General features: G+C 44.2%; 1 protein-coding gene across 2 annotated transcripts in view; it reads left to right on the plus strand.

The window, feature by feature from the left end:
* The first annotated feature begins 4,139 nt into the window (after positions 1-4,139).
* The window catches only part of NRIP1 (nuclear receptor interacting protein 1), a 122,128-nt gene continuing 114,126 nt past the window's right edge, over positions 4,140-12,141 (plus strand). For both annotated transcript variants that reach the window (XM_077480064.1, XM_077480063.1), the window contains exon 1: positions 4,140-4,327. The gene's annotated coding sequence lies outside the window, so the exon portion shown is untranslated. The remainder of the gene's footprint in view (positions 4,328-12,141) is intronic.

Raw genomic sequence — 12,141 nt, forward strand, 5'->3', positions numbered from 1 at the left:
GTAGTCCGGAGCATCCATCTTCTTGGTGGGTCTCGCGGCTCCGCTGCTGTCATTCGACGAAGCCGCAATGACGTCACTCCCGCGCATGCGCACGGGAGCCGCCACTCGCGGCACATCGCCGTTGACAGCAGCACGCTCAGTGCGCCTGTGCGCCGCTGTCTACGGCGCATGCAACGTAGACAGCGGTGCCTGTCTTTCGGCAAATATCTCCTAAACCGTGTAGGTTTAGGAGATATTTCTTAGACCTACAGGTAAGCCTTAATCTAGGCCTAACTGTAGGTCAAAGTGGTGTGTAAGTGTTTACAACCACTTTAAGGGCATAATGTGCTAGTATGCATCACACACTAGCACATTATAAAAGATTTACCTTAAAACGAAGCCTCCCAGAGGCACGCTGTCACCACGGACAAGGCTTCCATCTTCACTCAATCTTCCTTCCAGGTTCAGGGCCTCCGACTGTTCGAATGACTAAGCCGCAATGACGTCACTCCCGCACATGTGCACAGGAATCACAGCCTTGGCAGGGTGCTCTGCAGGAATGGCAAGAATATGCCGTTCTTTCAGAGTGCATGCACTGATGATGTCACCAGCTGCAGAAACAATGAATAGCTCCTAAACGGTGCACGTCTAGGATATATTTCTTTTACATACAGGTAAGATTTATTGTACGATTACCTACATGTACAAGTGTCCAAGCGCTGTTTACCACATTAAATACTTGAAAAAGTATTCATACCACTTGAAATTTTCCACATTTTGTCATGTTACAACCAAAAACGTAAATTTATTTTACTGGGATTTTATGTGAAAAACTAACACAAAGTGGCACATAATTGTAAAATGAAAGGAAAATGATAAATGGTTTTCACATTTTAAAAAAAATAAATATCTGAAAAGTGTGGCGTGCATTTGTATTCAGCCTCCTTTACTCTGATACCCCTAACTAAAATCTAGTGGAACCATTTGCCTTCAGAAGTCACCTAATTAGTAAACAGAGTCCACCTGTGTGTGATTTAATCTCAGTTAAACACTGCTGTTCTGTGAAGCCCTCATAGGTTTGTTAGAGAACCTTAGTGAACAAATAGCATAATGAAGTCCAAGGAACATACCAGACAGGTCAGGGATAAAGTTGTGGGGAAGTTTAAAGCAAGGTTAGATTATTAAAAAATATCCCAAGCTTTGAACATCTCATAGAGGACTGTTTAATCCATCATTTGAAAATGGAAAGAGTATGGCACAAATGCAAACCTACCAAGACATGGCTCTCATCCTAAACTGACAGGCCGGGCAAGGAGAGCATTAATCTGAGTAGCAGCCAAGAGGCCCATGGTAACTCTGGAGTTGCTGCAGAGATCCACAGCTCATGTGGGAGAATCTGTCCACAGGACAACTATTAGTCATGCTCTCCACAAATCTGGCCTTTAGGAAGTGTGGGAAGAAGGCAGCCATTGTTACAAGAAAGTCATAAGAAGTCCGGTTTGCAGTTTGCAAGAAGCCATGTGGGGGACACAGCAAACATGTGAAAGAAGGTGTTCTGGTCAGATGAGACCAAAATTGAACTTTTTGGCCTAAAAATAAAATGATATGTGTGGTGGAAAACTAACTCTGCACATCACCCTGAACACACCATCTCCACCGTGAAACATGGTGGTGGCAGCATCAGGTTGTGGGAATGCTTTGCTTCAGCAGGGACAGGAGAGCTGGTCAGAGATGATGGGAAGATGAATGAAGCTACATACGGTGCAATCTTAAAAGAAAACTGGTTAGAGTCTGCAAAAGACTTCAGACCGGGGCGAAGGTTCACCTTCCAGCAGGACAACCACCCTAAACATACAGCCAGGACTACAGTGGAATGGTTTAGATCAAAGCATATTCATGTATTGGAATGGCCCAGTCAAAGTGCAGACCTAAATCTAATTGAGAATCTGTGGCAAGACTTGAAAATTGCTGTTCACAGATGCTCCCCATCCAATCTGACAGAGCTTGAGCTATTTTGCAAAGAAGAATGGGCAACATGTCACTTTCTAGATGTGCAAAGCTGGTAGAGACATCCCCAAAAAGACTTGCAGCTGTAATTGCAGTGAAAGGCGGTTCTACAAAGTATTGACTCAGAGGGACTGAACACAAACGCACACCGCACTTCACATATTTATTTGTAGAAAATTTAGAAAACTATTTATCATTTCCCTTCCACTTCACAATTACGTGTCACCTTGTGTTGGTCTATCACATAAAATCCCAATAAAATGCATTTACGTTTTTGGTTGTAACATGACAAAATGTGGAACATTCCAAGGGGTATGAATACTTTTCCAAGACACTGTATATGGGATTTCAATGACTGGTTTTACATATACTTGAATGTGCTACTTTTAAACTGCAGGTGGGCTTGTAACTGTACTGGTAGGTAAGTTTTTCTTCAAATAATAGTAATTTAAATATCATTTACAGGAAGCGGCTTAGGCTTTTATTACAATGAAATAGTATGTACATTATTTACTGAATAATAGATCCAGGACTTCTACTAAGCACAATCAGTCTCTAAACCAAACCTAAGTGCAAATTAAAAAAAGAGACATTAAGCAGATATTGCATCTTAAATATATGTAACTTCTTTATAAAGAATCTTCTTTGTCTATTGTAAATTTAAGCTCTGTTTTTTTTTTTTTTTTTTTATATATATATTTGAAAACCTTAATAAAACAAAATTGAAAAAAAAAAGACATTCTATCCTTCTACCAGTCAAGCATATATAGAATGGCTCAAGAAAGGAGGAATTGAGTTTGATTATAAATAAATAGATGTATATACAAATTATATATATATACAAACAACACCCCCCCCCCCCGGGTGGCACTGAGACAGCAACCCCCCCCCCCTCGCGCGTGTACGAGGGCATGGTCTGGCATTTACCCGCTCGTGTGGCGGGCTGTGGTATCCTCTCCTCCTGTCCTAGAGTGCGGGCAGAGGCAGCTCCGGTGTCCACTCCTCCAGGTTCCTCCGCCGCGTGTCTCCTCTTCCGCCAAAGCGCTAGGCATCCAATTGGATCGCCTGATGCTTTGGCCAATCGGAAAACAGGTTTCACGACCTGCCTCCTGATTGGTGGGGGGGGGGGGACTTTAGTGCGAAAATAGCGAAAATTCATTCACTATCATCACACAACTGGGTGGGCTCGGAGCGCAATGCTCTGCGCTCTGAGGCCACCCTTTTTTGAAGCCTATTAGAGACTCTGGCTCTGATCACGTGCTTCGAAAAATCACCCTGCCACATTGGAATCCATAGTCCGGCGCCCTGAGATGTAGATCAGGGGGCCAGATGCATGGATAGGGGAGGTGGCGCTCGTGCGCCCTCTATGGGCAGGCCGCCAACTGAGTAGTAGTAGTATTATTGTTGTTGTTATTGTTATACAGTATATAGCCTACCCAAGATCAATAGATGGCATTTATTTTACTTTCTAACTAGAATAGTAGTAGCAGTAAATAAAGAATTTATTCCGTTCTATTGCATTCTTTTTCTAGCAAGGGTACAATAATAATAATAATAATTCTACTGCCTTCCCCAACCCATTTCTTGGCTTTTGTTCTACCTGTATTCCAACTAGAGAAGAGGAGTAAACTACTACTACTACTAATAATAATAATATGAATAATAGAAATATTAATAATAATAATAATAATTCTGCTGCCTCCCCCAACCCATGTCTTGGCATTTGTTATACCTAGATTCCAAATAGAGGAGTAAAATAATAATAATAATAATAATAATAATAATAATATGCCTCCCTCAGCCCTATTAGTGGAATTTATTCAACTTGGTTTGTAAGTAAAATAGTAGTAGGAATAAGCAGATAATTGTTCCCATATTATTATTATGAATGATATTATACAGTAGCCTCCCCAGCCCATCCGATGGCATTTGTTTATGAATAAATAGAATGAATAAAGTGGTCGCAGGAAATGATTGTCCTGTAATTAGAGGGATCGGTGTCTCCCCCCGGTGTGATGGCGCCCCCGGCAGCAGTGGCGGAGTACAGAGGTTCGGTGACAGCAGTGTGTGTGGGTGGAGGGTGGAGGGAGGGAAGGGTTAAGCTGCTGTGCTGTGGATGGCAGGCAGGCGGAGAGGAGTCCGGAGGGAGGGGGGAGAGCAGTGTGCCGGGTGAGGTGGTGGAGGAGGATTAGTGGTGCGGGGAGGGAGGCTCTGCTGACACTCACACATTACTGCAGAGAGGAGGAAGGAGGACGGGGCCGGAGGAGATCGCTGGATTTGGAAGGACAATGTGGAGTCTTTGTGTTCGGGGCGGAGAGGACGGAGGAGCGGAGCTCCGGGGGTGAGTGCGGACGGGGGACGGGGGACGGGGGACTGGGGGCGGGCGGGCGGCATTGTGTCGGGGAAATGCTGCTGGTTACATTGTATCTCCGGATGAGCCTTGTGTCTGACTCGGCCAGCCTGGGGGGAGGTGGAGGGAGGGAGGCTGGAGAGGGGAGATCGGGCATCACTATGATGAATACACCCCGCCTGCTCTGCCCTCTGCACCACCCGGGACCCCCACCCATCAACACCCAGCCCGAAGTTTTCTGGGGGCAGGGAGACAGGGGCGAGGGTGGAAGGGTGCTGAAAGTGGCAGCGATGGAAGGGTGCTTGGATGGCAGTGTGCTGGGATCAGGGATGGCAGAGTACTGAGAGCAGGGGCAGCAGGTGTTGGGGTGCCATGATTCTGGGAGCAAGGGTGTTGGGAGCAGGGGTGGCAGGGTACAGGGATGCCAGGGTGTTGGGAGCAGGGGGGGGGTGGAGGGTGCTTGGATGCCAGGGTGCTGGGAGCAGGGGGGGCAGGGTGCTGGGAGCAGGGGTGCCAGAGTGCTGGGAGCAGGTGTCAGGGTGCAGGGATGCCAGGGTGCTGATAGCAGAGGTGTCAGGGTGCTGGTAGCAGGGGTGACATGGTGTTGGGGTGACAGGGTGCTGGGAGCAGGGGTGGCAGGGTGCTGGGATGACAGGGTTCTGGGAGCAGGGGTGAAAGGGTGCTGGGGTGACAGGGTTCTGGGAGCAGGGGTGAAAGGGTGCTGGGGTGACAGGGTTCTGGGAGCAGGGGGGGCAGGGTGCTGGGATGCCAGGGTGCTGGGATGCCAGGGTGCTGGGAGCAGGGGTGTCAGGGTGCTGGGAGCAGGGGTGTCAGGGTGCTGGTAGCAGGCGTGACATGGTGCTGGGGTTACAGGGTCCTGGGATGCCAGGCTGCTGGGAGCTGGGGTGTCAGTGTACTGGGATGTCGGACTGCTGGGAGCAGGGGTGGCAGGGTACTGGGATGTCAGGGAGCAGGGGTGGCAGGGTACTGGGATGTCAGGGAGCAGGGGTGGCAGGGTACTGGGATGTCAGGGAGCAGGGGTGGCAGGGTACTGGGATGTCAGGGCGCTGGGAGCAGGGGGTGGCAGGGTACTGGGATGTCAGGGCGCTGGGAGCAGGGAGTGGCAGGGTACTGGGATGTCAGGGCGCTGGGAGCAGGGGGTGGCAGGGTACTGGGATGTCAGGGCGCTGGGAGCAGGGGGTGGCAGGGTACTGGGATGTCAGGGCGCTGGGAGCAGGGGGTGGCAGGGTACTGGGATGTCAGGGCGCTAGGAGCAGGGGGGGCAGGGTACTGGGATGTCAGGGCGCTGGGAGCAGGGGTGGCAGGGTGCAGGGGTGGCATGGTATTGGGGTGGCGGGGTGTAGGGTATTGGGATGCCAGGGTGCTGGGAGCAGGGGTGGCAGGATACTGGGGTGGCGGGGTGCAGGGATGGCATGGTATTGGGGTGCCAGGGTGTAGGGTATTGGGATGCCAGGGTGCTGGGAGCAGGGTGTTGGGATGTCGGGGTGCTGGGAGGAAGGGTGGCAGGGTGCTTTGAGCAGAGTAGGGTGCTGGTATCAGGAATGACAGGCTACATACTCTTTCCGGCCTGGGTGCCCCCTTGTGTGAGCAGGATGTCTGGCTTTGTGATCAGACCTCTGGCTCAGGGGCTCATGGAAATGAGGTAATGCTGTACCTTGGGAATCTGGCACAGTGACATTTCAGGAGAGGACTGCCACCCAGGGGCCCAACCCCCACCTCCCCAGGATGGCGAGCAGGTCACAGAAGTCCAGACTAGTTACTTACAGGAAAAGAGGGCAGTAATCATTAACCTGCCTGGGGGTGGGGGGATGTTACACACACATCTTGGTTGTCACACTGCTAGATTTGACTCATCAGGGTGGGGGGTGTGAAATGAAGGTTTGCTGTATGTAGCATGTACAGGATGTTTACTTGTAGCAGTATTACTACATGACACTAATATGGAATTCTGTACAGGCGTGCAGATCTTGGTACGCTCAGCATGCTACAGAGATGACTATTTGAGCCCAAGTGACCTGTTTTGCTTAGAGTAGAATGTCTGTGTTTGTGACAGTTTTGTGTGGTGGCATCTCTGGTGGCTCTGATCCCTTCAGCAGGCTGATGATTTGCTTATTACTATTATTTTAATAAAATGTCTGACAGATTGTGACATCTGCGTTATGATGCATAGGATGCTGTGATGAAGTGCTAGCTCCTTGGGTAGAGAGATCATACTATGTGCTGTGAGTAAAGCTTCCATTCATTTGTTGTGTGCCTGCCGGGAGGTGTTTGGGACTTGAGTATATATGTATTTTTAATTGTTTTTAGTTGAGGCAAATAGACACACTAGAAGACACTAAAGGAAACCTGTATAGGATGATTGCTAATCTTTGCCTTTTGAAAATGCGGCTTACCTGGCTGTTACAATGCCATTGACCTGGAGCAAGTGTTAAAATGACACTTAAGACCCTGATTTAAAAAAAAAAAAAAAAAAAAAACCTATGTATTCTTAGCTCAGAAAGTATCTTTGGTTGATCTCGGCCTCCTCCCAATTTTTTTTTTTTTTTATATAGCTGCTGTGATCTGACTTCCTGTTAGAGAGTGGCGTACGATCATTGCCACTGTGTAAATAGCCACCCTTTCCTGCTCGCTTATGAGATGGACTAGAGACTATGGACATACGGGGAGAATTACTAAAACTGGAGAGTGCAAAATCTGGCGCAGTTGTGCATGGTAGCCAATCAGCTTCTAACTTCAGCTTGTTCAATCAAGCTTTGACAATAAAACCCGGAAGCTGATTGGTTTCTATGCAGAGCCGCAGCAGATTTTTCGCACTCCAGTTTTAGTAAATTGCCTCTATAGAGAAGTGCAGCTGACATGCATTGCTCTTTGTGAGAGGGAAAAGGAGATGTTCAGGAGCTCACCGAGGACATTACAAAGAGGCAGAAATGATTTATTGAAAATAGATTTTATGGCCATTAAGTAGCAGATTATTATTATACAGGATTTATATAGCACCCACAGTTTACCCATCGCTTTACAACTTGAGGTTAAACAGTACAAATCCAATACACTTTAATACAGTAGGAATTAGAGAGCCCTGCTCTGTAGAGCTTACAGTCTAAAGCCTCGTACACACGATCAGATTTTCCGACGGGAATTGTGTGATGACAGGATGTTGGCGGAAAATCCGACCGTTTGTATGCTCCATTGGACAATTGTTGGATTTTCCGCAGACAAATGTTGGATGGCAGGCTTATCAATTTTCCACGGACAAATGTCTGTTGTCGGATTTTCCGATTGTGTGTACACAAGTTTGTCGGACAAAAGTCCAAAGTACAAACGCGCATGCTTGGAAGTAAGGATGAGCCAGAAGCGGTCGGTCTTGTAATCTAGCATTCGTAATGGAGAATTAACATTTGTGACGCGGCAAATTATAAAATCTCGAAATGCAGCGCACAATTCTCTTCTTTTTTAATGGGATAATAATGAAGCTGCTTTGCTGGTGATATGGATGGAGTTCTGCCAAACGTATTTTAAAAGGCTTTTATTTTCTAGTGATATCAAGTATAATAGTATTATGCTTGTTTTTATTTTTTGTTTTTTTGTTTATTGGGCAAGTTACCACAATACCATTATCCAGTCATTTTTAAGATCAAAGATACAACTATGTTGGTGTCCCTTGTTAATTTTAAGTTGTATTTTTTTTTTTTTAAATGTAACTACCTACTCCCAAACTGTAATTTGAAGTAAAACACATAGCCAAGTATTCTCCACAATATTTTTTATTGTGCATTAAAAACAGAAAACACAATTAGACATGCTATCGGCCAATAGAACTTGCATTCTATGCATTCTAAAATATAGAAAATATATCAAATCATCATTATTCAACCAAAAAATAAAATAAAAGCCTTATGCATATGTCCTGCTTCTTAATATAGGGGGGGAACAATGCCAAAAGTTGGTGAAAGTAGGGGTCCGTCATCCTGAGATAATTCCGAAAATCATACGGATTATTCTCCTGGAGCTCCCGCAGCAATGGCATATGACATGATTGGTCACAATTAATAAAGCAACCAATTTTTGGTCCAAGAAATCCTCCTCCTGTTCCTGAAATGGACTTGGGTCAAAGCAATAACTCCAGGGCCAATAATAACATGTTATCTCTTCTGATTCCGCAACATGTCTGGTTGATGAACGGCCGTTCAGAAACAAACTGAAAAGGGTGAAACAACACTCGCCAAACTTCTAACACAAAATTAGCAGAAGGAGCCCAAAGGGTGGCGCCTGACAATTGAACTTCCTATTTATCGGCTAGTAGTACGTCACTACGTTCGTGTTTGTTGGCCGACAATTGTGTACCATTTGTATGCAAGACAAAATCCAAGCACATGCCTTCGGACAAAAGTCAGACACCTTGTCTGCAGAAAATTTGATCGTGAATACGAGGCTTTAGAGGGAAAGTCGAGAGATACAACAGGTAATAACTGTGTGTTGGGGGGGGGGGGGGTGCTGATGGAGGAAATACATGTAAAGTTGTTAGGTGGGGGCCAGATAGGCTTCTCTAAAGAGATGAGTTTTCAGGGATCGTCTGAAAGTGGACAAACTAGGAGAAAGTTGGACAGATTTGGGTAGATCATTCCAGAGGATGGGAGAAGTCCTGGAGGCGAGCATGGGATGAGGTGATAAGAGAGCTACAGAGCAGGAGGTCTTGGGAGGAACGAAGAGAAGGACATGCATAAATGTTTTTTTGCAGAATAACGTTATAGTTTAGTGCCACTTTAAGCCTTTCCGGACCTCACTAGCAGCATGAAGGTCCAGGGGTCAGTGATGTCACAAGTTGGGGGTGGGAGCCAGCCAGGAAGCGTGCATACTCGGGAGAGGTCAGCGGTGTTCTTATTTCTCTAGCTGTGGTTTTCCTTTTAAAGCATAGGGGGCCATGCATTGTGTTGCAACATATATTGTACTGTCATTGCATGGACGTGTTTAAAAGTATTTCATGCTTAGCTGGAGGGTGAAAATGTCAGACAAGCCCTTCTAGGATGTGATATATTTACTGATTCATCACAGTGACAACCTATATGTACAGGGAACGTTTGGAACTGCACGTGGTCACTTTTTCTGGATGAACTCCTATTGGGGCAACTGACAAATCTGCAGAACGTTATCATTATGGTGCATAAGACCCATATGTAATATCTGCTGGTTCAAAAATGAAAGGTGAAAAGACTGCCCGTAAAATTAAGTTTTACCAGTGTAGTCAGGATAATCTCATATGATTACTGGTTGCTGCACATTGGGACTTGCCATTGACCTTGTTGCATTGTATCAATGGAGACCGAAAATACGTAGCGGCACCGTAGTCTGTTCATTAAAAAAATTACATCTTTTGGAAAGAGTTTACCGATTCTCAGTAGGGTGACGGAGGTTATATTGTACAGCAAAATAAAAAAAAAAAAAAAAAAAAAAAAAAAAAAGCTCATGATTGGAGTATGTAGCAGAGCCGGGAAAATGATTGTTCCAGTGACTCACGCTGACTGGCCAATAACTGGCAGGACTCCCAAGTTATGGTTGTAATCATCTCGCAAGTGTGGTTTACTTTAACCACAGCTGGCTTCCCCTGCATTGTTCTGACTTTATATCGCAATTTAAGATGTCACATTTCATGGAACGCAAATGTAAAGAGGCAGATTGGTGCTTATTGACTGACAGCAAATTGCAGTCTTTGTTGGGGGAAAAAATAAATAAAAAATGATGGTTGGCATTCTGCAGATTTTTTTTTTTTTTTTTTTTTTTAGTAATCTGTTTTTACAAGTATTTGTTGCCGTATGTGTGCTTTGCTATTTTTTATGTTGATAAAATTGATTTCTAAATAATGTATAAGGAAAGAAACAACAAATATAATATATTTGCTACATTGTATCAGAAAATACATAAAAAAAAAAAAAAAATTATAAAAAAAATAAACCTTTTTTTGACTTGTGCAAGGCGGATGGTTTACTCTTTTATAATAAGGGTTTATGTAATTAGAGTGCGCAAAGAGCAGCAATGGAATGTCAACTGTAATAATCCATATTACCCAGCCTCATTTCTCCTTTTATCAATTTACAGCTTTGACAATGAAAGATGACAGCTGATTGGTTGCTGTGGGTCGCAGCCTTTTCCCATATTAAATAAGCTGGTTTGTGGTGTCAGAAGCCTTTGATGTTTTGATTCAAGTGCCTATTCTGAGCAATTGGAAAGCAGAGAGTGGCTGTGCACAGTTCTATTAACATGAATAATCCCTGGTTATTTAATTGCATTTGTAAATAATAATAACAAAAAAAAATGTTTTATGCATCTGTTGGCGTAGAGGCTGTGGCTCGTGCGTTCCTGGCTTTAGCACGTCGGTTGGTGCTCACAAGTTATTCATCCAATTTTCCGTTGCATTGTTATATGTAATTTGTATTTATTTATTTTTGCTCCATTAATGATGAATTTTAGAGGGAATATTTACAGATCAACTTTTTGTGATTGCGTACTAGTATAAGGTCACATATAGCATAGTTACACCTCATATTGCCCATTGCAAATTTTAGTTCTCTAGAATCTACATGACCAGTTTGTAATTACATAGGCTGTCCCGAAGTCTAACCAAATCACTCAGTGTCGGGAAATATGTTCATCTTCAGAATGGTAAGCATGAGAATGACTGTCTTAAAGGGCTGGACTGGCCAAAAGCAGTATTTTGATTATAGGTGGAGCCTTTTGGGCTGATTCGGCTCCTGTCTTCTGTATCTTGGAATAGTGAGTTCCTTACCTTTTTATTCCTAATGCAGCTTATTTTTGTCTAGGGATTTTGTGCATCCTAACCTACTGCAAGTGTTTGTTTGAATGTTGCATTCTCCCAAATAAAAATAAATAGGAAATAAATCTATAGAGATAGTTGGAACCTTTGATGATGGTCCCAGTCAGCATGTAAACCCCGGGGGAGCCTGAGCACAAAGATCTCACCAGTCGGGTCCCTGGGAGAAAATAGGGAACAGTCAGGTGATTTAACTTTCCAGTATCTACAAAAAAAAATCTAGATTATAGATATAGATATAGATATATATATATATATATATATTATATATAATTTTTTTTTTTTATATATTATACGGTGTGTGTGTGTATGATATATTTTGAGTGGATGCATCGTTTACTGTTCCATACCATAGCAGGCGATGGTGTTTATTATTTTACATCCTCTTTGCTATGTTACATTATATGCTATGTATACAGTGTACGGTATTATATCATCTTGCTGAAAGGGTTGCCTGTTAAAAAAATGTGTTGTTTGCAGTTTTCATGATACAGTAGAATGTACAGTGTAGCAAATTGGATCCTTGTCATATTTTTTTTTTTTTAATGGCATATATTAGAAAAGTCAATGTCCAAAGCAGGCCGACATGCTGGGTGCATTAGTGCCTCAGTAGGTTATCCAATAATTAATGCGGTGTCAGGCCCTGCAGATTTTATTGCTTTCTGGTTCACGATAGATTATCTATTGAAAGACCCCAATGAAGGTGTCCTGGTTTAGAAAATCCACTTTTAGCTGCACCTTGCTTCTGATCGAGGCCATCTCCCCTGGACATGGCCTTAGGGTACCTGGAAGCTCTCTATCCTCAATTATATATTGCTTCTTAGTGGTTCTTCACTGCATCTGATCACCACAAACCAAAGACACTTTTTTTTTTTTTTATAATACATACATCACTACAATATTTTCGCCCCCTTCCTTCCCAGCCCAATTTTCAGCTTTCAGCGCTCTCGCATTTTCA

The sequence above is a fragment of the Lithobates pipiens genome, unplaced genomic scaffold (assembly GCF_037356315.1).
Source record: "Lithobates pipiens isolate NorthernLeopardFrog02 unplaced genomic scaffold, aLitPip1_a1.2 Scaffold_16, whole genome shotgun sequence".
In the NCBI taxonomy this organism is placed as follows: domain Eukaryota; kingdom Metazoa; phylum Chordata; class Amphibia; order Anura; family Ranidae; genus Lithobates; species Lithobates pipiens.